The following is a 22,037-nucleotide window of genomic DNA, read 5'->3' as shown; positions in this document are numbered from 1 at the left end:
ACTTTTTGTCAGACAACATACAGAACTATTCCCACCGAAAATCGATACGTATAAAACTAGAAGCCAATATAGAAATAAGCTGTTAGTGCCAAGATCTACCTTAGCTATGTATAAAAAAGGACCGCAGTACAAATGTATACAAATTTTTAATAATATCCCTAATGCTATCAAAGCCGAACCAGATGACAAAATGTTTAACACTAGACTAAAAACCCTGTTAATAGAAAATTGTTATTACACAGTCAAATCGTTTCTCGAAGATAATACGCTAGATAATAAGTATGACATTGAATTAATTTAGGATTTAATTATTATTATTTTTTTTAAATTATAGCTTGACCTACTAGTACCAACAATAAATCTACTATTAACTATACGATTAGAAAAGACGTCCGGAAAATAAACTATACTATATTTTGACAAAATAATTCCATTAACTATTTAATATTCCAATTTATTTATTGACATTGTAATCCTGAATTAATTTATGTGACTATGTAGATGCTATTTTATTAAATAATTGGTAACTTTAAATGATTATGTTATATAACCTGATAGAATCGTATAAAGTCCTATATAACTGTAAATATAAGTACCTACTATTGTGTGCCCTTACAGGGTGTCATGAACTGACCTCTTAAATTGTAACACCTTATTATGTACATGACAATGCAATATTGAATAAATGACTAAAATGACTAAAAATGACAAATAATAATCACTACACCTTACAAAACAAAGTCCCCCGCCGCATCTGTTTGTTTGTGAGTTTGTATATTCACGATAAACTACTAAACGTATTTCCAAGCGATTTTCACCTATCAATGGAGTGATTCTTGAGGAAGGTTTAGGTGTATAATTTGTTAATCCGTGCGAAGCCGGGGCGGGTCGCTAGTAATACCGAAATTGTATGCTAGGAGAACGCTGGTGGCGGTAAGTGCGTGCGACTTTTAATTAGGAGTTCGCGGGTTCAACCCCTGGCTCTGACAATAAGGCCTAGTTTCCACTCTGGGTGGAAGGCCAGATGGCAGTCGCTGTCGTAATAACTAGTGCCCACGCCAATTCCAGTTTGCGGGTTGAAACCCTGGCTCATACCAATGATGTTTTCGGACTTCATAGACGATATATTGTTTGATGTTTACCAGTCGCTTCCCGGTGAAGGAAAACATCGTAAGTAAGCGGACTAATGACAATAAGACTCAGTGTCTCTTCTGGGTTGTATCAGATATTATGGGAGTTGCTTTCAGTTGCCAATAGCGAATCCCAGGGTCCCTATGAGTCGTAGCAAAAAAGCTGGACAATACAAGTAAAATGATAATAATATGATGAAAATTCGTATAGGATCATTTCTTTGACAGCACATTTGTTTTACACATTTTACGACACATTATTCTTTCCCAATAGAAGCTACTAACTTATAAAATAGTATACATGTCCAACCTACTTGAATTTAAATAAAAATGTTCTCTCACTGATGTTATGCTGAGCGTGCCAAAGGAACGGAAAGTAACTGCAATATGAAGCTTATATAAAACTAGCATTTCTAGACTTGCAACGCGAATGCAAAATTGGATCTTTATGAACACGGGGAATATTTGTATCGTGTCTTGTTTCGAGTGTATTACGTGTTAGCTAGGTCCATGAAACTTTAGAATTAAAAACTACGAGTAAACCTTAAAAACCTTAATAAAACAAAGTTGGATTCAGATTTGCTAATGGAATTCATATAAATTTGTAAAATTTCTGTCGGAAGGTACAAAAAACTTTACATACATCACATCCCAGAAAAATATCGCTGAAAAAGAAAATATTTTAACCTCAGCTCACCTCAAGGAGCGCAACGGATATCCTGGCATCAGAACACAATCCAACTACTTCAGGTTATTGACATTTGTAAAATACCTATACATCGATAAATTCTGCTGTGGGTGGCTGCACAGTGCACACAAAGGCATTAATATTTTTAAATTTAAACTAGTGAGCCCCAAAATTGTCGGACTTATACCTACTTTCATTTCTAAATTTCGTGTTGCTTTAATGCATGGGTCCCATATAGACATATGATCCTCCAAACAAACGGGGTCTATTAATTACATTGAATAACTTGTCATCTAGCCTATTTGTAGCATTGTATATACATTCACGTTTTACATGACGACCAGTCTGGCCTAGTGGGTAGTGACTGCCTGTGAAGCTGATTTTGATTTGGTGCGAATCCCGGTAAGGGCATTTATTCACACAAATAAATGCCCTTACCAGGCACCGATATTTGTTTCTGGGTCGTTATATATCGTTGTGTGAGTGTATTTACTGAGTGGGACTTAGTCAATTTGTGTAAGAATGTCCTATAATATATATTTATTTATTATTTATTCACAGCTCATTATCAGACCGTATACGCCTATTTATTTACAAACAAATAAACGACATAATATGTTCAAAGAAAGAGGAAAATCAGTATCATGATTTATGTAGGTTCATTTTTTAATTGAATTCAGGGGGGAATAAAAAAGATGTAATTAATTTGGGACATGTTTAGGCAAGCTTGGAGCACCCTCTGACCCGTGTCAGTTCGTACGCAAAAAGCCGGAGGCATGGGGACGCATTCAGAATGCTAAATGTTTCAACAATATCACGGAAATTTAACCAGACCTACCTATTAAAATTCCACAAATATATTCTTGCAGGCTATCATAAAAAGTGATCAATGCGTGGGTGGTGTAGGCCGGATTTGAACCGGCGTCTTCAGGTTACGCGGCTAAGTAATGCCCTAGACCTTTAGGCTACTATATATTGCCTATAGAAAACTCACTTTTAGCTCGTTTTAAAAACCAACACTCGTATTTTAATTCCTTTCATTATGTAGCAATCACATAATAGTTATTTACGATACAAGTGCGAAAACTAGGAAATCCGCAACGAGTGGCCAATTTTAAAACACGACCGAAGGGGAAGGGACGACATGAGTTGCCAATTACCTATTCGCACGTGTATCGTACAACGCTTTACAGTGCATATGGATCGTATGGTTACGTAATAGCCAGAGATCGGACAGATTGGCGTCATTGCTCGCAATAATGTGGACATGAATCCAAATTTGATTAAATAATTAATCATAAAATTATTTTAATTATTTTTTTACCTGAGATTAAATTCGTTCCCTAGTCAATAAATAGCACTTAAATATATTTTTGACATAAAAAAATGAGTACGTTCAGAAAATTTGGAAAAAATACTGATTATATATTTTTTTAATAAATTTACATTATAAGAAATCTTTGTGTTATTTATTGATTAGGAATCAAGATTAAACCTCAGGTAAGAAATTAATTAAATGATTAATTATTTAATCAATTTTGGAGTCATGTCCACATTATTGTGAGCAATGACGCAAATTTGTCCGATCTCTGGTAATATACACAGGTACAGGTACTGTGTGTGTGTGTGTATTCGAAAGGATGTTACGGCTATGCATAGTTGGACAGAATAGTGAATTGATATTATATTTATATTAAATCGAATTGAGTCTGAATCGAGTCCCGAGTCTAGACGGGATTTACCGGACACCACAAGCCATTTGTTCCCGTTTTGTTGGCAAGTTTCGTTTACCTCTACGTGTCTTCGGCGACGAACGTGACCGCACAGAACGGGGATAAGTCATGTCTTGGATACAGGATAAGTTCAAATACATAAAAACAAGTATAGAAAGTCTGATAAATGATTGTAGTGTGTTGTCCATTAGACAACTATGCTATGCTATGCTTGTGAGGTGTAGCACACACACTTACGTTATACTTTAGATTAGGGGGTAGGACAAAACGGGTTTTTGGAACTGACTTTTGAAAAAACTATCCAACGACACCTTGACACAGCATAGGGATACCTAAGTGAAAAAAAAATCCCAAATTTACGTTTAGAGGAGGTATTCTATTTTTTTTAGTGTTTATTTTATTAATTTGTTGGCATATAGACGAGGATCTCTAAGAGATCCTCGTCTAATAAGTAATTAATTTACGGCACAAACTGTCACGGAGTAAAGCCGTGGGCTGATATACAGACAGACAACGATCATGGCGTAACTATAAAAGTGCCTAGTTAGCTAGTGAAAAAACAATAAAAAAGTGGATTATCCCGACACGACAAAATAAAAACATTCTGAACTCGATTAAAGACATTTCGTGTCACGACTTTAGCAAAAAGCGACAACTGTATCCTTTTTATTCTAACGAGTAAACGACAAAGCATAGTGTATTCGTTTTCCAGAGGCCAAAAGAAATGTTTAATTACGCTAACTCCCGGGACTGAGGCTCGAGAGCCCTCGCCGACTTACTGGGGAACAAAGAAGGCTTTTGTTGCGAGGGAAACTTTTATCGCGAACCCTTTAATGTCAAAAGTGAGCCCTTTAAAAAGATAACCGGCCCATATACTTACATTTACGATCTGTGTTGGGTGATGAGATGGAAAGTCGTGACAACGTTCTTGTTTTCTTTTTCAATATGTTTTCTTAATTCCATAACTAAAAAAACATTTATTGTAAAACTATTTATGTTATTTTTACTTAGAATCACGGACTCTTTCGACCCGTATCCAAAACATAATAAACAAAACCTCAAAAATGCGCGTTTTCCTAGAGATATTTAAGACCTAGCTAGATCGATTTTTCGGTTCCAAAAACGCCTTAATATACAAAATTTCATCGAAATCGTTAGAGCCGTTCGAGATCTCAAAAATATATAAATAAATATACAATAATTGCTCGTTTAAAGGTAAGTATAAGATAAGTGCCTCTATTTGCAATGAAAAAATAATAATACTTTGATAATCTGTAATTATATTCTCGCTGAAAGGGTGGAAACATAAAGTGAGTGCAAAAATACTTAGGTAATTAAAACTTCATTAATGTAGATAGGTATATCGGGTTACGAGTAGCATTTACTTATTGACTGACACGTTATTATTTCGCGGAATAACAAAGTAATATTTAAGTTTTAATAAATATGGATTTCCGGAAAATAACGCTTGATATTAATTACTCCATTTCAGTTGTACCGTATTTTGGAGACCACATTTTTTTAAAGTTATAAGTAAAATTTGCTTTACCCAAAACCAAGCGTGAAATCCCAATATTTCCGCGTACTCCAGATATTCCATCCAGAAAGCTGGCAACTCTATAAATACAGAAACGACTGCGTGCGTTCCAGCTTATCATGCCTACTAAAATTTTAACCTCCCTCGTATATGCGAAGCTGAATATATGGAAACACAATTTGCAAGTTGTTCTTCAAGGGCCATATTAATATTAAGCACTTTGCATGCATGCATTTGACTGTATAACTAAAATTCACAAATTTTCTAACCTAGTTAAGACGATTTTTTTACAATCTCGTTTTCGTAAGTTTTCGTTTCAATCATCATACTATGATACAACCCATATCATAGTAGGTATGATGATTGAATCGTTAATTCGTTACCTAGCGAAAGTGTAAACAAATTGTCCATTGCCTCTCGCGGTCTCCTAAGAAACTGTTTTATTAAATCTTACCATGACCATAATGTTCTAATATCGAATTACATAAATACATACTTCATTTCAGCTGGATCAAATACTTTAGCAATAGGTTAAAAAAAATTATGTAAGTATTTTTAAACTAATTAACGAACATTGCAATTTCGTAAAAATCGGTCAAATAACTAGAGATGCCACGAATATTCGGCAACTATTCGGTATTCGGCCTATTCGGCCACCTTGCCGAATATTCGGTATTCGGCCGAATGTTGTCTACTATTCGGCCAAATACCGAATATCTGTTGCACGTACTTAAAAAGAAAAATTGCACAATAAAAATAACCAAAAACTATGTAGGTATATTTAGAATGTGTTCTTGGAAAGTTGTTAAATACGAAGACCCTTTTTTGAGCATTTGTTGATTAAAAACATTTTATTTTATCATGAGTCTGTTTTGTTTGACTCTATTTCAACAAAAATATATCTTAGCTAACGTCATCTAACGTTGAACTTTGTTAGCGATCAGTTTTCATATAATTGTGACTCAAAATGTTCGCATGTCATGCCGAATATTCTGTATTCGGCCGAGAGAGGGGCCGAATATTCGGTATTCGGTATTCGGCCAAAACCACTATTCGGGGCATCTCTACAAATAACCATGTAGATATAAAAAAAACCGACAAAAATTTCACGTAATATTAAGCTGCATAAATTTCCTCAACAATTCCTCATCTTCAAGAATAAGATAGAATCTCAAGAAGTGTGTCGAAATGATTTCTTTACATAGAGACGTTCCATAACGATATAATAAGGAAATTCATATGCGAGAATAGAAAGGCATCTCCGAGTTTCTCGAGCAAAATGAAATGTAGGAGGCGATGCAATCGTGTTCATACGAACTTTCGTTTTTATGCGAATGTATGAAATAACAGGGGTATATTTCGGACATGTGAAATATAATTTAAAATTGTTGTTGCAGACTCTCTGCAAACTTGCAGCATCAGGCTTATTTGTCCATTATATAGGGTACCCAATAATTAATGGATAACCTTCGAACCACCGACAACCTTAAGCTGGTTCAGAAAATACAGTTATAGGTCTAGTAACAAATGTCAGTTTTAGATATACCTTCCGTACCTCAAAAGGAAAAAACGGAACCCTTATAGGATCACTCGTGCGTCTGTCTGTCCGTCTGTCACAGCCTATTTTCTCAGAAACTACTGGACCAATTAAGTTGAAACTTGGAATACATATGTAAATTAGTGACCCGAAGATGGATATGTAACGTAAACAAATGAATTTTAAACATGGGGGCCACTTTTAGGGGGTAAATGAGAATGTTAAAAAAAATAGTTTTTCAAACTATATCGTGTTATACATCAAATGAAAGAGCTCATTTTCAAATATTAACCAAAAAAATACCTCAACCCCCCCTCCCCCTCCCTCTTTATATTATACACAAAATACATACATACATACAGGGATAAGTTCGCCTTTGTTGTATTTAATTTACTCTGTAACTATGTTTCTCGTGTTTTTATTTCTATGTGCAATAAAGTATATACATACATACATACATACAAAATAGTTCTTTACCTATAGATGGCAGGAAAACCTATTAGAAATGTGCAGTCAAGCGTGAGTCGGAGTTAATGTACGGAACCCTTGGAACGCGAGTCCGACTGTCCGACTATTAAAAAAGACAGAAAACTTCGATTATCTCGAAAACCATGAAACTTTTACGAGACCTATTGGTGCATTTTCTGGAACAGCCTTAGGTGCCCTCTTGGTGTTTAGCAGGTTATCCATTAATTACTGGGCACCCTGTACCTATCAAATTCAAAAATTGACTTTCATATTCTTTCTTTCATGTCTTAATCTCTCATATTACCTACAGATATTTGAAATCATCTCAGAAAGTAAAAGTTCTTTTGATACTCTTAACTTTAATTTTAAGGTCGCTATTGTTACGTATAGCTATGTGACACTACATATGACACACTGAAATTACTCTTACATTGGTATTCTATAGTACACGTCTGAATATGCCCGTCTATGCCGCACATAACTACGCAATTTGGAAACTTAATTTGATTTTCGAATGCGTCGAATTTCCTCTAACAGTTTAATCTGTGTGGAAGCCTCATAGTTACTAATATATTTGAGATAGGCAGTTATGTAAAGTACCTACATTACCAATAATATCTGTGGGTATTTATCCAGAAATTTTGCTTGAAATAAAACTAATATGAGACTGTTTATTTTGATTTGTTTTAGTAGTCACACACTATTATGTATAACTAAATAAATAAAAACTAAAACCTTAGGAAGGTTTTAGTTTTTTAACCCTAACCAGTTTTAACCCTATAAGGATCTAGATTATAAGAAAATCTTAATTCAAGCCTCATTACCACCTTAAAATAGTCCTATAAATATTGCTTAAGAATAAAACGCATTTATAACTGATTTGCAAGACCAAATGCGGGTAGTTCGAAAAAAACTCACGCGGCTAGAAGATGTTGAAGTCAACTTTAGCCACTTTAGTCATCTCCGAGACCACGGGGTAACGCCGTCCTCGAAACGTCGGAGGTAATAAATCTATATAATATTATAGTAGGCTCCTGAAAAAATAAACCTGAGCGAACAGGAATCCCTCAAACACGCGTCCCTAGAGTGTTAAGATATTTTTGAGTTCTGTACGTCACCAATCCTGCGTCAAATAATCCCTAACTTAATAACTTTAATAAAAATAATTACCTCGCGCAGTGCCGGCTTTCTCCCCGTTTTACACATTCACACACATAACACAACACTCCACTTCACCACCACCGTCCACTATATCGGACCACTCGGAAAATACTGCAACACGCTACACGTCTGCCTCGCTCGACGCTCGACGCGGTACTGACGGGTTGGCTGGGCTCAGCTCATTTTTTTTCTCATCTTAAAGGCAGGGAAACTCGTTAGACTGCCAAAGTTTTTTTTTTTTCAATTGTTTTATGCTTTAAGGATTAGACTTGCAAGTTTAGTGTCAAGTAATGATTAAGCGATGACGGCGCGGGAAGATTAATTAGAGTTGTTATCGCGTTTCACAGTTGTGTTGCTCATTGAATAATGATTAACTAACGAAGAATGATTGTAGGTAAGGACGTCAATTTTAGACAAGAATTACATCATATGATCAGACTTAGGGTTGCGTTTGTGACATTTATCCGAGCGTGAAACTTTATTTATACTACTATAGCTGAAACTTACTAAATAATATCTAGGAGACCGTGCAAAGCTCGGAAAACATATAAAAACTCAAAAATGCGCGTTTTCCCAGGGATAAGACCTAGATCGATTTTTCGCCCCGGAAAACCCCCATATAGCAAATTTCATCGAAATCGTTAGAACCGTTTCCGAGATCCCCGAAATATATACATATATAAATAAATAGGTATACAAGAATTGCTCGTTTAAAGGTTAATTAGATTAGTTTATTAAACGTGAAAATGTATTACGATGAATGAAATGATGTTTTCTATGAGGGGTCGAACTTGAATTCCAGTTTAATTTAACTCACGTAATTTTAATTACTCGCGTGATGTATTATGGCCATGTTTCAAAGAGCCTAAATCTTTATTTTTAAGTCCTAGAACCAGTTCTCAGCACTTTTAGTACCTAGGGTATCTGTAACATGTCGCGCGATTAACTAAAACGTCAAAACGCAAGTTAAACATTACAATTAGTTTATAAATATGTGTGGTAGAAACGGTCTCCTAGCCTAGTAGGTAGTGACCCTGCCTGCGAATCAGGAGGTCCGTGGTTCAAATCCCGAGCATTTACCTACATGTGTTAGTCTGTTAAAAAAGAGAGATTACCTATTTGGTATCTAAATAAGATTAGTACAAAACCCATTCCTAAAATAGAAGTAAAATATTTAAGAAATTTCTTAAAGATATTCATAATTGCCAAGAGTTGAATATTTAATGCCCTTAAAGTCCGGGATCTCATTAGCTCGGATACACTCGAGAGTCTTACTGTTACCTTAAGTACTATTTTTGCTTACTTTTGCACTTATTTTAAGAGTTTCTTGCGTGCTTAGTTCTTCCTAATCTTAGTTTTGAAGCTTAAATAGTTATTTGTTTTACAAGGGGGCAACGTTGTTGTTTAACCGCTCGTTCTAATATTTATATCGAAAATTGGAATCTTGAGTGTTGCGAGGGTTTCAAAGCACGAGGGTTAAACAAAATTTGCCCCCGAGTGAAAAACAAAATTTTTCACCACACCAACCCAAAGAAAATATTAAATGTAAAATATCAAAAAAATCAAACCAAATCAAATTCAAATGAACGTTATTAAATATCAGCAAACATAAGAAAACAACCCAAAATTTGCATTTCATTACTTTGCCTCACATGTGAATTACTGATAGCAAACTTTGCTATCCGTTTTTGAAGTGCAAAGTAAGCCTTTTCGAGCTGGTGTGGTGAAAATACGTTTTAAGAAAAGGTTAATCTATAATGACGTCTTAAAGTCAGAATTCCAATTTATTTAATGCTTTGTTAAGATTTGATGTTAGAAGCACTCGACAAAATTGGATGTTAATAATAGATTATTTATATTGTACCCCTTTTTAGGTTTGGAGGTCGAAAAATAAATATTTAAGTAGTGACAAGAGTATATTAGCCGTCGGTTGTTTATTTTTAATTGAGGGGGAAATGAAGAGGATTCTAGACTGATTTTTACAAGCAAAGCGTTATTGAACTTGCTATCTTTCCATAATTCGTTCGAGCTGTAACTTCTCATACTTACATATGTAAATTGGATGATAATGCAATATTATGGTACCTACCCAATCTGATGTGATTTTGAACACAGGAGGCGGCCAAATGAACTCTGTGATAAAACAACGCAAACAAATGGTGTTGAGGTTGTTATGGTCTCGGTGTGTAGCCTACTCGTTGCCTAAGAAAAGACTTTTCTCTCAACAGGCAACTAGTGTACTTACTACTTACTTAGTGTACTTGGTGTACTTAGTACAGTCAGCGATAAAAGCTTGTAAAGCTAGACCCGTAATACAGTGATGACTAGCTCGCACATTTATGTGCGAATCCGCATCCAATGTGAAAACCGCCTACGAAGCAAAAATGGCTGCTACGCGCTACGGCGTAGCTCTACAAACTGACCACCGGCCGCGTAGCCAACCTATCCGGTGGCGAATGCACTAGTCCCAAAACGCACTATTAGTCAATACACTCTTTTACACATCGCTTACGCTCCGTAGCGATCGATACGCAACTGTCACTGTCGCATTAATATGATTAGAGAGACACAAATCGTTGCGTTGTAGCGATAGCGATTGTCACCTGGGCTAGGCCGGCGGATTCGAATAATGCTTATATGAAGTCACAGCGGTACGATACCGATGTGTCAGTGTCAAAAGTGACGTTTTTGTTTGATTTGTTACTTTTTACGCTGACAGAGCGGTATCGTACCGCTGTGACCCATAAGCATTGTTCGAATCGGGCCGTTAGGCACGACTAGTAAACGAGGGATATTTATGGCATTATTCGTAAAAGATTGTTATGTCTAACAAGCCCTTGATAATCATTTGTCGTTATCTGTCATTTTGACATTTGTGTTTGTTAGAAAGGGACTAAAATCAACAAAACTGTAATGAAGGGGGTTAGTAGTTTAGGTCACAGTGCCGCAATTGTATTTTGTTAGGATTCTTAACGGGTCCTTTAGGGCAGGGATCGGAACCGGTTTCTTTTTCAAAAACTTCGAAATAACCATATTATTCGAATTATTTCCTACTCCAAAATGTAGGACTCAGTTGTGTTTTTAGGTAACGACTTCGTATTATTAGATTGCCCAATTAGAAATGAAATAATTAGCAAAGAACGAAAAAATACCGTTTTCGTTCCCATACCCAAAACCGGTATCCGATCCCTGCTTTAGGGATCTATGGTATAAACCTACCAACGCTAGTAAGATGATGGTGACCCGAATCTTACCTTGCTTTAATAGTCTCAATCAAACAATACAAAGTCGCAAATAGGCAGCCATCTTGGACAATGAAGCACAATGTCGATAAGCGGCGTCCGAACCTTTGTGAGCATTAGAATGGGATCCGAATGCAAATACTGGCGCTATCACGGGTTGGGTTATCGGGCCACCATCAATTATAACAGAATTTCGTATTCCTATCGAATAATTTGTGAAACCAATCTAGCCGTAATTTTAAGAAACAGCCACATTCGAACTTTAAGATACGTCAAATATTAGATATGTAAACTATATGAATCTTATATGTCAGTGTCACAAGTGACATTTCTTCAAACAAAGACTTCACTTTTGACATATCTGATCCATATCGTTTAGATAGGTATCTACGAGTAATATTTGACGTATCTTAAAGTTCGAATATGGCTGACAGTGTTGGAATTTAAAAGAAGGTTAGAGGAGACCGAGGTGAGGTTGAAACAAAATAAATTTTTCGGTATTTATAACCGTCTTGAGGCAAAGACACATATTAAGAGACTCGCGGTATTGAGGTGCGGCTGAGTATAATTTATCCAGCTTGATAACAGACATGGATGTCTCAAAATTTACGGTGTTTCAACTTACCTACCTCTATTTCAACTCACCTGGGTCTCCGGGCCCTACTTGTTCTAATATTGGGAATTATTCACAGTTTCTCTCACGCCCATCATAATTAACTATTCGGATTTAGACTACACCTGCTGCTTTAGTATTGTAGCGTGACATTACAGACTGTATTGCTGCTACGATCGATCATCGATTTGTATAGCATAGCAGGTTGATAAGTTTTAATTGGAAACAATATATTCTGCAAAAAGTAGGCTTTCAGAAGTCAATTTAACAATTCCAATAACGTTCGTATAGCGAAAAGTACATACATTGAAACATTTATAAATACGACAGCCAGTCCTTGGGTAAACGTTACATTGCACCACAATAATTAGGTACCCAACTTACAGGCGTATTCTAATTTTTATTATAGGATATGAATTCGATATATAGATCGGTACTGTCACTGGCAAACGTGACGACTTGGTTAAAGAAACTGTCACTTTCGACACTGACAGATCCGATGCAGATCGAATTCGTATCCTATAATTAAAATCAGAATACGCCTGTTTCTGTAGGTAAATCAGGGTGCGTAGCTAACGTGCAATCGTTAACGCTCCGTAGCGAACGAAACGCAGCATAGAGAGACTACGATACGCTAACGATTAGCACGTTGGCTACGGAGCCAGATACCCTCTTACGGTGGTTCATCTGAACCTTTGTTCCCAGTTTCGCTAAGCATTTGAACTACTCCGCTATCGGAGTCTGCGGGAGATGTACGGCTCATTCTGATCACGTAAACGCTAATTAAATTCTGATATTGGATACCAATGTACGAGTTCATGTTCAAGTTGATTTTCTTGTGATATTCAAAGGAAATTAGATTTGCTGTTGAGAAAAGTTGTGGCCAAATAAAAAGCAAAATGACAGATCTAGAATTACGCTTACCTTCGTTTAAAAATAATAGGGAGTAAACACTGCAATGCAGGCAGAGTGATGGCAGGTGGGCCAAAATGTTAACGGAGTGGTGGCCGCTTACAGACGAAAGGAGTGCCTGGCGTCCGTTGGCTCGTTGGGTGAACGATATTCGGAAGATTGCGGGTCACTATACTTCTGGATGAGATTGACTCAGGACCTGGATAAGTTGCGTAGGTACTCGAAGAGAGGCCTATGCTCAGCAGTGGGCTATAAAAGGCTGATATGATGATGATGATGAAACACTGCAATGTTCTGACACCAGAGGCATCATTAGCACAAACCGTAAACCATAGAGAAAAATATTTATAATAGTATAAATGCCTTAAAATACAGTTTTTGGACCTCTTTCCCGGGTTTTAAATTTGATCTCAGTCGGTACAGCGGTTTAAGCGTGAAGAGGTAACAGACAGACAGACACACAGACAAACAAACATACAGACATACAAACAAAATTAAAATTAAAACGAAAATTTTATCGATAACAATTGTTACATGTCTTTTCTTTTTTACATACTGCTATTTGTCTAGTATATGTATAAATGTGCATATACCTGTGCATAATCCAAGTTGCATTTATATGAAATTAATTATTATAAAATTATCAATATTCAATTAAATTATCAATATACATCAAATTATTATTACACAGACAAACAGACAGACACACAGATAGACAGACAGACATAGTTATTGTGGCATTTATAATATTAGGGACTTTTATAAATTCGTATATTAAAAAAGTTAGCTAGAATCGAAATTAATAACGTTTTCTGTAATAAATAGAAAACCTGAATAGAACTGAAGCAGACTTTTTTCGAAGCGATTTAAATTCTTTATAAGTACTTAGGTGTTTTTTGCAAAAGATTTAATCCGTGCTTTAGAATACGTTTTGACTTTCACCTTCTAACAAGTTCACAGACAGTTCCTAAGTACTTATTTTAGATACCTATATTAATACTTACACACACGCATACCTACCTAATGTATACATAGAGGTTTATTGAATCTACCTACTTTCATAGACGCGGTTACACTTTTGTTTTGGCGGTTATGCATGTGCCTTTGCATAAGGTCCACCGATGGACAGTTAAGAGTGTTGATCTGTGTGTCTGTGTGTGTGCGTGTGTGTGTGTGCATGTGTGTGTGTGTGTGTGTGTGTGTGAGTGTGCTGTTGTGTTGTGTGTGTGTGTGTGTGTGTGTTGAGATTGTACTTATTAATATTTGGGTTAGGATCCTATAGCACGATAATTTCAAATACAGTTTCCAAATTTCATAGGCAGAAATCCTTTTTTCCAAAATTGGAACTTTTCCATATGAAATATGCAATTCTGGATGACTCACGTTAGACCGGGCTGTGTCCGGGCCGGAGCTTCCGGCGCTTCGTTTTCTATGGAAGGCATCACGTGAATGCCGGTCGTCTATCATAGAAAAGTAAGCGCCGGAAGCTCCAGCCCGGACACGGCCCGGTCTAACGTGAGTCATAATTTAATCTTTTTTTGAAGTGTACCAAAATTATAGGGAAATTATTCACCTCTGATAAACCGTAGACCTATATCTTTTAACAGTTTGTAAACCTTCCATTGTCATTACACAGTAAGACTAAAGATAATTTAACCCCCAATTGCGCGCGGCTATCGCAGCGGCGGCGGTGTTGACACAGGTCTGTTTGAACGGGCTGTTTGGGGTTAACTGTTCAGTAAGCTTAGTGTTTTGTATGACCAGTTTAGGTTAGAGCTATGACTCGTGAATTTTTAGAGAGCATTGAAATACATATATATATAAATACAAGGACAAGTGCGAGTCGGACTCGCCCACCGAGGGTTCCGTACTTTTTAGTATTTGTTGTCATAGCGGCAACAGAAATACATCATCTGTGAAAATTTCAACTGTCTAAATAGCTATCACGGTTCATGAGATACAGCCTGGTGACAGACAGACGGACGGACAGACAGACGTACAGAGCAGTCTTAGTAATAGGGTCTCGTTTTTACCCTTTGGGTACGGAACCCTAAAACATCGTCGTTTCACTTTAACAGCAATATTCGAACTTTAAGATACGTCAAATATAAGATATTGAAACGAAACGATATGGATCGGATATACGTCACTTTTGTTTTGACACATGTTTGACACTGACGTTTGACGTTTCTTCAAAGAAATACGTCACTTTTGACACTTGTTTGACACTGACATATCCGCTCCATATCGTTTCAATATCTTATATTTAACGTATCTTAAAGTTCGAATATGGCTGTAAGTCTAGAATTATAATAAGATTAGATATCCTAAAAGTACTGTGGATGTGTGGATTCGGATGTCAATTATAGCTGTATGACTGTTGCGGCGTCGTTGTTGCTGCCACTATATCTGTCAAAAGTATCAATTTCCTTGATAAAATGAGTGACGGAATGAACGTCATAATCGCGGCAGAAATGCGGCGGCGAACGTCACTCAATGGCACCTGAATGACATAATTTGGATGTCAACGACTGTGCGTTCGAATTGGTTTTCGTGTGCGTTAGAGGGTCTGCCATCTTGTGGCCTGGATCGGAATCATAAACATGTACACTGCCAAAGCAAGTACTATTACCATCCACCGTTCTCGTACGTTTTCTGCCATCTTGCGGGCTACATCGGACATATGTTTTGTGAATAGTTTCAATGTTTGACCGCCGTGGGGCGCGGCGATAAACATTTATTACTGCTATTTTGCTTACTGCCAGTCGGTTTTTTTCGTCCGTTTTGTCTTCAGCTTTTAAATATAATTATTATTCACTAAAGACCTACGACCCAACAAATTGCGAGTCCTATACAAATCCGTTACGACATTGTGATACAGATGGTGCTACCATCTTTACAACTTAGGGAAAAAAGAATTTATTTTATTATTTATTTAGATTCAAAATAATTTTATTTGTTCCATAACTTAATGTATATATATTTCACTGTACAACGACCTTATCGTACCTACAAACCTAACCATCAACAACATTTTTTACTCAAAACGTCCATTCAAAGCAATCCTTTTGACATAGTATTTCAGCGGGGACGTTTCTAAAAACTTAAATTTATAAGCTTTTCAGAGCCTCTTTTATAATGAACTTTTATAATAAATATCTGGGTGACCGAGCTTTGCTCGAAAAACATATAAAAACTCGAAAATGCGCGTTTTCCCAGAGATAAAATCTAGCTAGATCGATTTTTCGCCCCCAAAAACCCCCATATAGCAAATTTCATTGAAATCGTTAGACCCGTTCCCGAGATCCCCGAAATATATATACATATAAATAAATAAATATATAAATAAATAAATATGCAAGAATTGCTCGTTTAAAGGTATTAGATACATAGATTAGATTAGATAGATAGTGCCTATATGTCGACTATTTGTCTCAAGCGGTCGATAAAGAAATTGCAAAGTGATTAGTATCCAATAGAAAGTGGTTGAAATACCAGGGTAGCAAATACTTTTGGCACGTTGTCTCATCCGCTATTGATGCTGACTGTACCTACAAATACTAACAAATCACGTGTCCTAAGTACACAGCGCCAATTACGGTACACACCACACGCACCGACATTACTCTGTAACTTTGCTTAACAGCAAAAACGAAACAAACATACGAAACGGTTGACAAATTATTTAGGTACCTAGGGGAGAGTGGTGATAGGTAACAGTTTTTAGGGTTCCGTAGCCAAATGGCAAAAAACGGAACCCTTATAGATTCGTCATGTCTGTCTGTCTGTCTGTCCGTCTGTCCGTCTGTCCGTCTGTCCGTCTGTCTGTCCGTCCGTATGTCACAGCCACTTTTCTCCGAAACTATAAGAACTATACTGTTGAAACTTGGTAAGTAGATGTATTCTGTGAACCGCATTAAGATTTTCACACAAAAATAGAAAAAAAACAATAAATTTTTGGGGTTCCGCATACTTCGAACTGAAACTCAAAAAATTTTGTGGGATATCTATGGATAGGTCTTCAAAAATGATATTGAGGTTTCTAATATCATTTTTTTCTAAACTGAATAGTTTGCGCGAAGGACAATCGGGGGGGCGCAACCATCATGTAAACATTGTGCTCACGTTAAATAATGTGTGAAAATTATAAACTGTGCAAAATATTAACTTTATATTGGTTTGGAGTGACTATCGAGACTCGATAATTAAGTGACATTGAAGATAGTGTACAAAATATAGTGAATAACTTACAGTGCAAGTACTTACATATAAGTCGCTCATATCATGTTTTAGTGAAGTGTCGCCAGTTAAAAACACTCTGTAATAGTACACAAGATCACAAACACAGTGGTGAAGTTTAGCACATATTACAAAGCGGCAACAAATATCATCAAATTACGCGATACTGAGTTAAAAGTGATCACTAGTGCAGTTAAAAACTACCTGATTTAAATTTGTGATGAGAAAAATACAACTGACGGTCAGCCAACAAACACTTGTCTGACTCACGCAGATATGCTTAACAGGACGCTAAATTTCACTTATTGATGTCAAGTCATAGTGGTGTAGTGGCTTCACATAGTGACAAAACACGGGGCTTGCGCTATCGAACCGAGTTCGAACCCAGGCCGAGTTTTACGACTTTTTGTTTTGTTTCTAAATTTTGGTGACTGGAACTTTTTGAAATCTTTTGTTTTATTCTTATTATTGTTGTTTAATTTATTTATTATTTGAAATTTGTTTACAATTAAAATGGATAAAAAAGACCTCCGGAAAAGAACGTTGCTAAGACCTCGAAAAACTACAGTCGATGGAAATCACCCTGCACATAGCGATGAAGAGGGCTTCCATGACCATTTGAAATGCCTAGAAAAAATTAATGAAAGTGATAAAATTATTCAAAAATTAAAAGCTGAGCTGTCAATCTTACGGGAAAAACCTGACACCAACTTAACCGCAGAAAATTACGAAGAGATCTCGACAGAAAATAAACTATTAAAACAACTTTTGCGTGAGAAGGAAGAACAATGCCACAGTTTGGAGACGAGACTTTCACGAGTTGAAAATTGCGGTAGTATCAGCAACATTGACCATGAAGACTTACAGATCTTAACACCGCTAAAGACTAAAATCGAAATGAAAGAGAAGGAAAACCTTGCACTAGTCATGCGAATTGAAGAAATAGAACATGAAAACAACGAACTATGCACTATGATAAAAACAAACGAACAGGGTCTTACTGACAAAAAAATAAATGATTACCAAGAGAAAATAAAAGAATTAGAATCGAAATATACTGAATCCCAGTATAAAGTAAAAAAACTTTCGTTGCGATTAAGCAAACTTCTTAAAGATTATAAGAATATGAACAAAAAATATAATATTTTAAACAATCAGCAAAACTCCTTTAAATCCTTACAAAGAACAATATCTGAACTAAGGAAAAGTACACAGGAATTAAAACAATTTACACATAGAGCTATAAAAACACAGGATGACATCAGTTGTCACGGAAATGTAGAGCTGCCAGTTTCGAATGATACTTCACTTTTGGATTCCAAGAACATTACGAGTACCGCGACAGTATTGGGATAACAGACAGACAAAAAACGAAAACCAAATCTACTACTCGTCTCAGATTTTCACGGCACGGAGATTATATCAATATTATCCAAAATACGCCGTAATGACTACAACTTCTGCGGTGATATCATCTACTTTGCGAATACAGAACGAGTCCTTCTAGAAATTGCTGAAAAAACTAAAGACTTTACGAAAAGTGATTGTGTAGTTATTATGTGCGGCGGAAGCGATTTCAATGTCAACTCTCCGAGGAGAATAGCTAAATATATTGAAAACGCGGTTAAGTCTTTAGCTCATTGTAACGTCATAGTTTGTACTGTACCTCTAAGCACTAACGAGGGCTCTCAAGCCTTTAACTTCTTTGTTAACAGGTTAAACATAGAATTAGGTATAACTTTTACAAACAATGACCATTCACACTTATTAAATATTGACCAAAATTTGACATTACATGATTATAAATATGATGGCTACAAACTTAACATAAAAGGAAAACATAAACTAGCTACGTGTCTCAATGGAATGCTTAAAGAACTAAATCACAAATTCTACAATAGCATGAATTCTTTTTTAGGCCGGAATTAACCCATATACAAGTAGATTCTCCTAGTAACTTTTGTATATTACATCTAAATATTAATAGTTTAAGAAATAAACTCCTAAACTTGGAAGCATTTGTAGAGTTGGATTTGCTACATAAACCTAGTATTATAATGCTAACCGAAACGTGGCTGGAACCCGGAGAATTTGAATCTATACACTTGCCTGGTTATATTTTACTGAGCCACTCAGCACGTGCCATGACAAAGGGAGGTGGCACTGCGATATTTGTTAAGGAGGAATTATTAAATATATGTAAAGTAGAAAATATGTCCAATTATTGTACAGAACGTTCGTTTGAAGTATCCACAGTCAGTCTGAAGCCACCTAAGTCTAAAAAAATATATTTCATTGTCTTGTACAGGAGCCCTAATTCCAACTATGCAACCTTTATGAGTTTATTAGATAGATATTTAAGCAGCGTAAGTTCCCATAACATTGTTATTTCAGGCGATTTTAACATTAACTTCGCGGCGGAAGATGATATAAGGACCAAAGAGCTTCTGCAGATGTTACTCGAGCATAACTTAAAACCTACTATTTCGGAATCAACCCGTACAACAGACAGTACCTCTTCCACAATAGATAATATAATAACTAATTACCATGACATAATTAGTGCTCGTGTCGTGCCATGTGCTTTTTCGGACCATGATGCTCAAACTCTTGATCTCCATCTCACATGCTGTCCACAGAACCAGCCATGTCAATTCAGAATGAAAAGAGTTTTTAAAGAAAGTGCAGTGGCTGCTTTTCGAGAGAATCTGAAGAGCACTGACTGGGACAGTAGATTTAAAAATTCTGACTGCAACAAAATGCTACAAATATTTTATGATATTATACAAAATTTAGTAAATAAACATTTTCCTTTCAAAAAAGTGCCCATCAAAAGAAACGCGAAGAAATGGTTAACAAAGGGTATTAAAAAATCGAGTAATACTAAAAGAAAACTGCTTATATCCGCCAGAAACTCGAAAGACGAGTCACTAAAATCATACTACAAGCTATATAAAAAGATTTTTAAAACTACTCTTATAATAGCCAAAAAAAATTATATTCGTAACACCATTGCTAATGCTAAAATCAAATCTAAGGCTGTGTGGAAAATGGTTAACGAAACTACTGGGAAAACTAGCAAACGCAATAAAAATCACAAAATAATCCTTAAACTTAACAACACTTTGATAGAAGATAGTACACAAGTGGCAAATGAACTCAACGATTATTTTATCCATATAGGCAAAAGCGCTATAAATGTAAATGACATTACTTATATGAATTTACTCCAACATCTAAACATCAATAACGTCAATTCTATATTTTTGAATCCTATAATTGAACCTGAGGTGATCAAAATCGTAAAAAACCTAAAAAATACTAATTCAATGGGACCCGATGACTTAAACACCATGCTTATTAAAACTAACATTGATATCCTCTGCATTCCGCTCTGCATTATTTTTAATACTAGTTTCTTGGAGGGAACATTCCCGGACCTACTTAAACGCGCGAGAATTGTCGCTATACATAAAAAAGGAAGCAAATTAGAATTAAATAATTATCGTCCCATCTCAGTTCTGTCGATTATAGCCAAAGTTTTCGAAAAATGTATAGCCAATAGACTGGAAGCACACTTCTTAAAAAACAATCTCTTCTGTAAACACCAATATGGGTTTAGACGTAATAAAAATACATCGGAAGCTGTAAACAACTTGGTAACGGAGGTATTACAATGCCTCAACCGGGGCTCCAAATGTGGAGGGGTATTCTGTGATCTAACAAAGGCTTTTGACTGCGTTGATCACAGAATACTACTCGATAAACTAAAGTATTACGGAATACGTGGTACGGCACTTGAACTTTTTAAATCTTATCTATCCGAACGATCCCAGTTTGTTGAAATAAAAGAACCTTTGAAGGATAATGTGATCCGATCTGATGAGAAACAAATAAAATATGGAGTTCCTCAAGGATCCGTTCTAGGACCACTCCTCTTTGTAATATTTATAAACGACCTGCCAAACTGCATTAACTGTGGGACTACTTATCTGTACGCGGACGACACCAGCATAGTTTTGAATGCCGATTCCGAAGATACGTTTAACGATCTAATACAAACCTGCTGGAATGAGCTGACAACCTGGTTCGAAGCAAATGGTCTACGTATTAACTGCAGTAAGTGCTTCTATATGATCTTCCGTCGCTGCAGTAATAGTCCTGACTTTGAGTGCAACATTCCTATATCTAAATCTAACTGTGTATGTTTTCTGGGCGTAAATCTTGACCCGTATCTGAGGTGGAATATCCAAATTGACAAAGTTAATAAGAAATTGGCGAGCGCATGCTATGCGTTAAAAAGTTTAGCTAGTAGCTCGGATAAATATATATTAAAAAGTGTCTATTACTCTTATTTTGAAAGCATAATCAGCTATTGTATTGAAGCTTGGGGAAACGGTGTCAATGTGAACTCTATCCTGTTAAAACAAAAAAAAGCCCTTAGAATTATAGAAGGCTGCTCTAGAGTACCTGTCACACATAGAAATATGTTCATAGACAATAACATTCTGACCGTAGTATCGCTGTATCTGTATCGTATATGTTTGTTTATCCACCGTAATAAAGAATCATATCGTACGGTTGGCCAAAGTCAGAACTATAACTTAAGAAATAATGACAAACTAGCACTACCTGACTCTAGTTATGCACACTTCAACAAAAGTTTAAATAATAATGCAATCAAATTATATAATAAGTTGACCAAAGATCTAAGGGACTGTGACGATATGAAATTATTTGACATGAAACTGAAAGAATATTTTATAAATAGGCCATA

The 22,037-nt window shown here is 36.0% G+C and overlaps 2 protein-coding genes across 2 annotated transcripts in view; one reads left to right on the top strand and one right to left on the bottom strand.

Moving 5' to 3' along the window:
• LOC134648320 (neuroligin-1-like) overlaps positions 1 to 8,723 on the bottom strand; it is a 265,829-nt gene extending 257,106 nt beyond the window's left edge. The window contains exon 1 of the mRNA XM_063502820.1: positions 8,264 to 8,723. The gene's annotated coding sequence lies outside the window, so the exon portion shown is untranslated. The remainder of the gene's footprint in view (positions 1 to 8,263) is intronic.
• Positions 1 to 22,037, top strand: part of LOC134648366 (protein lifeguard 4-like) — a 357,077-nt gene that overhangs the window by 180,195 nt on the left and 154,845 nt on the right. The window lies entirely within an intron of this gene.

Source organism: Cydia amplana, chromosome 5, assembly GCF_948474715.1.
Source record: "Cydia amplana chromosome 5, ilCydAmpl1.1, whole genome shotgun sequence".
Taxonomy (NCBI): domain Eukaryota; kingdom Metazoa; phylum Arthropoda; class Insecta; order Lepidoptera; family Tortricidae; genus Cydia; species Cydia amplana.
Note: the sequence above shows the minus strand (reverse complement) of the source record. Positions and strands in the feature narration are given on the sequence as shown.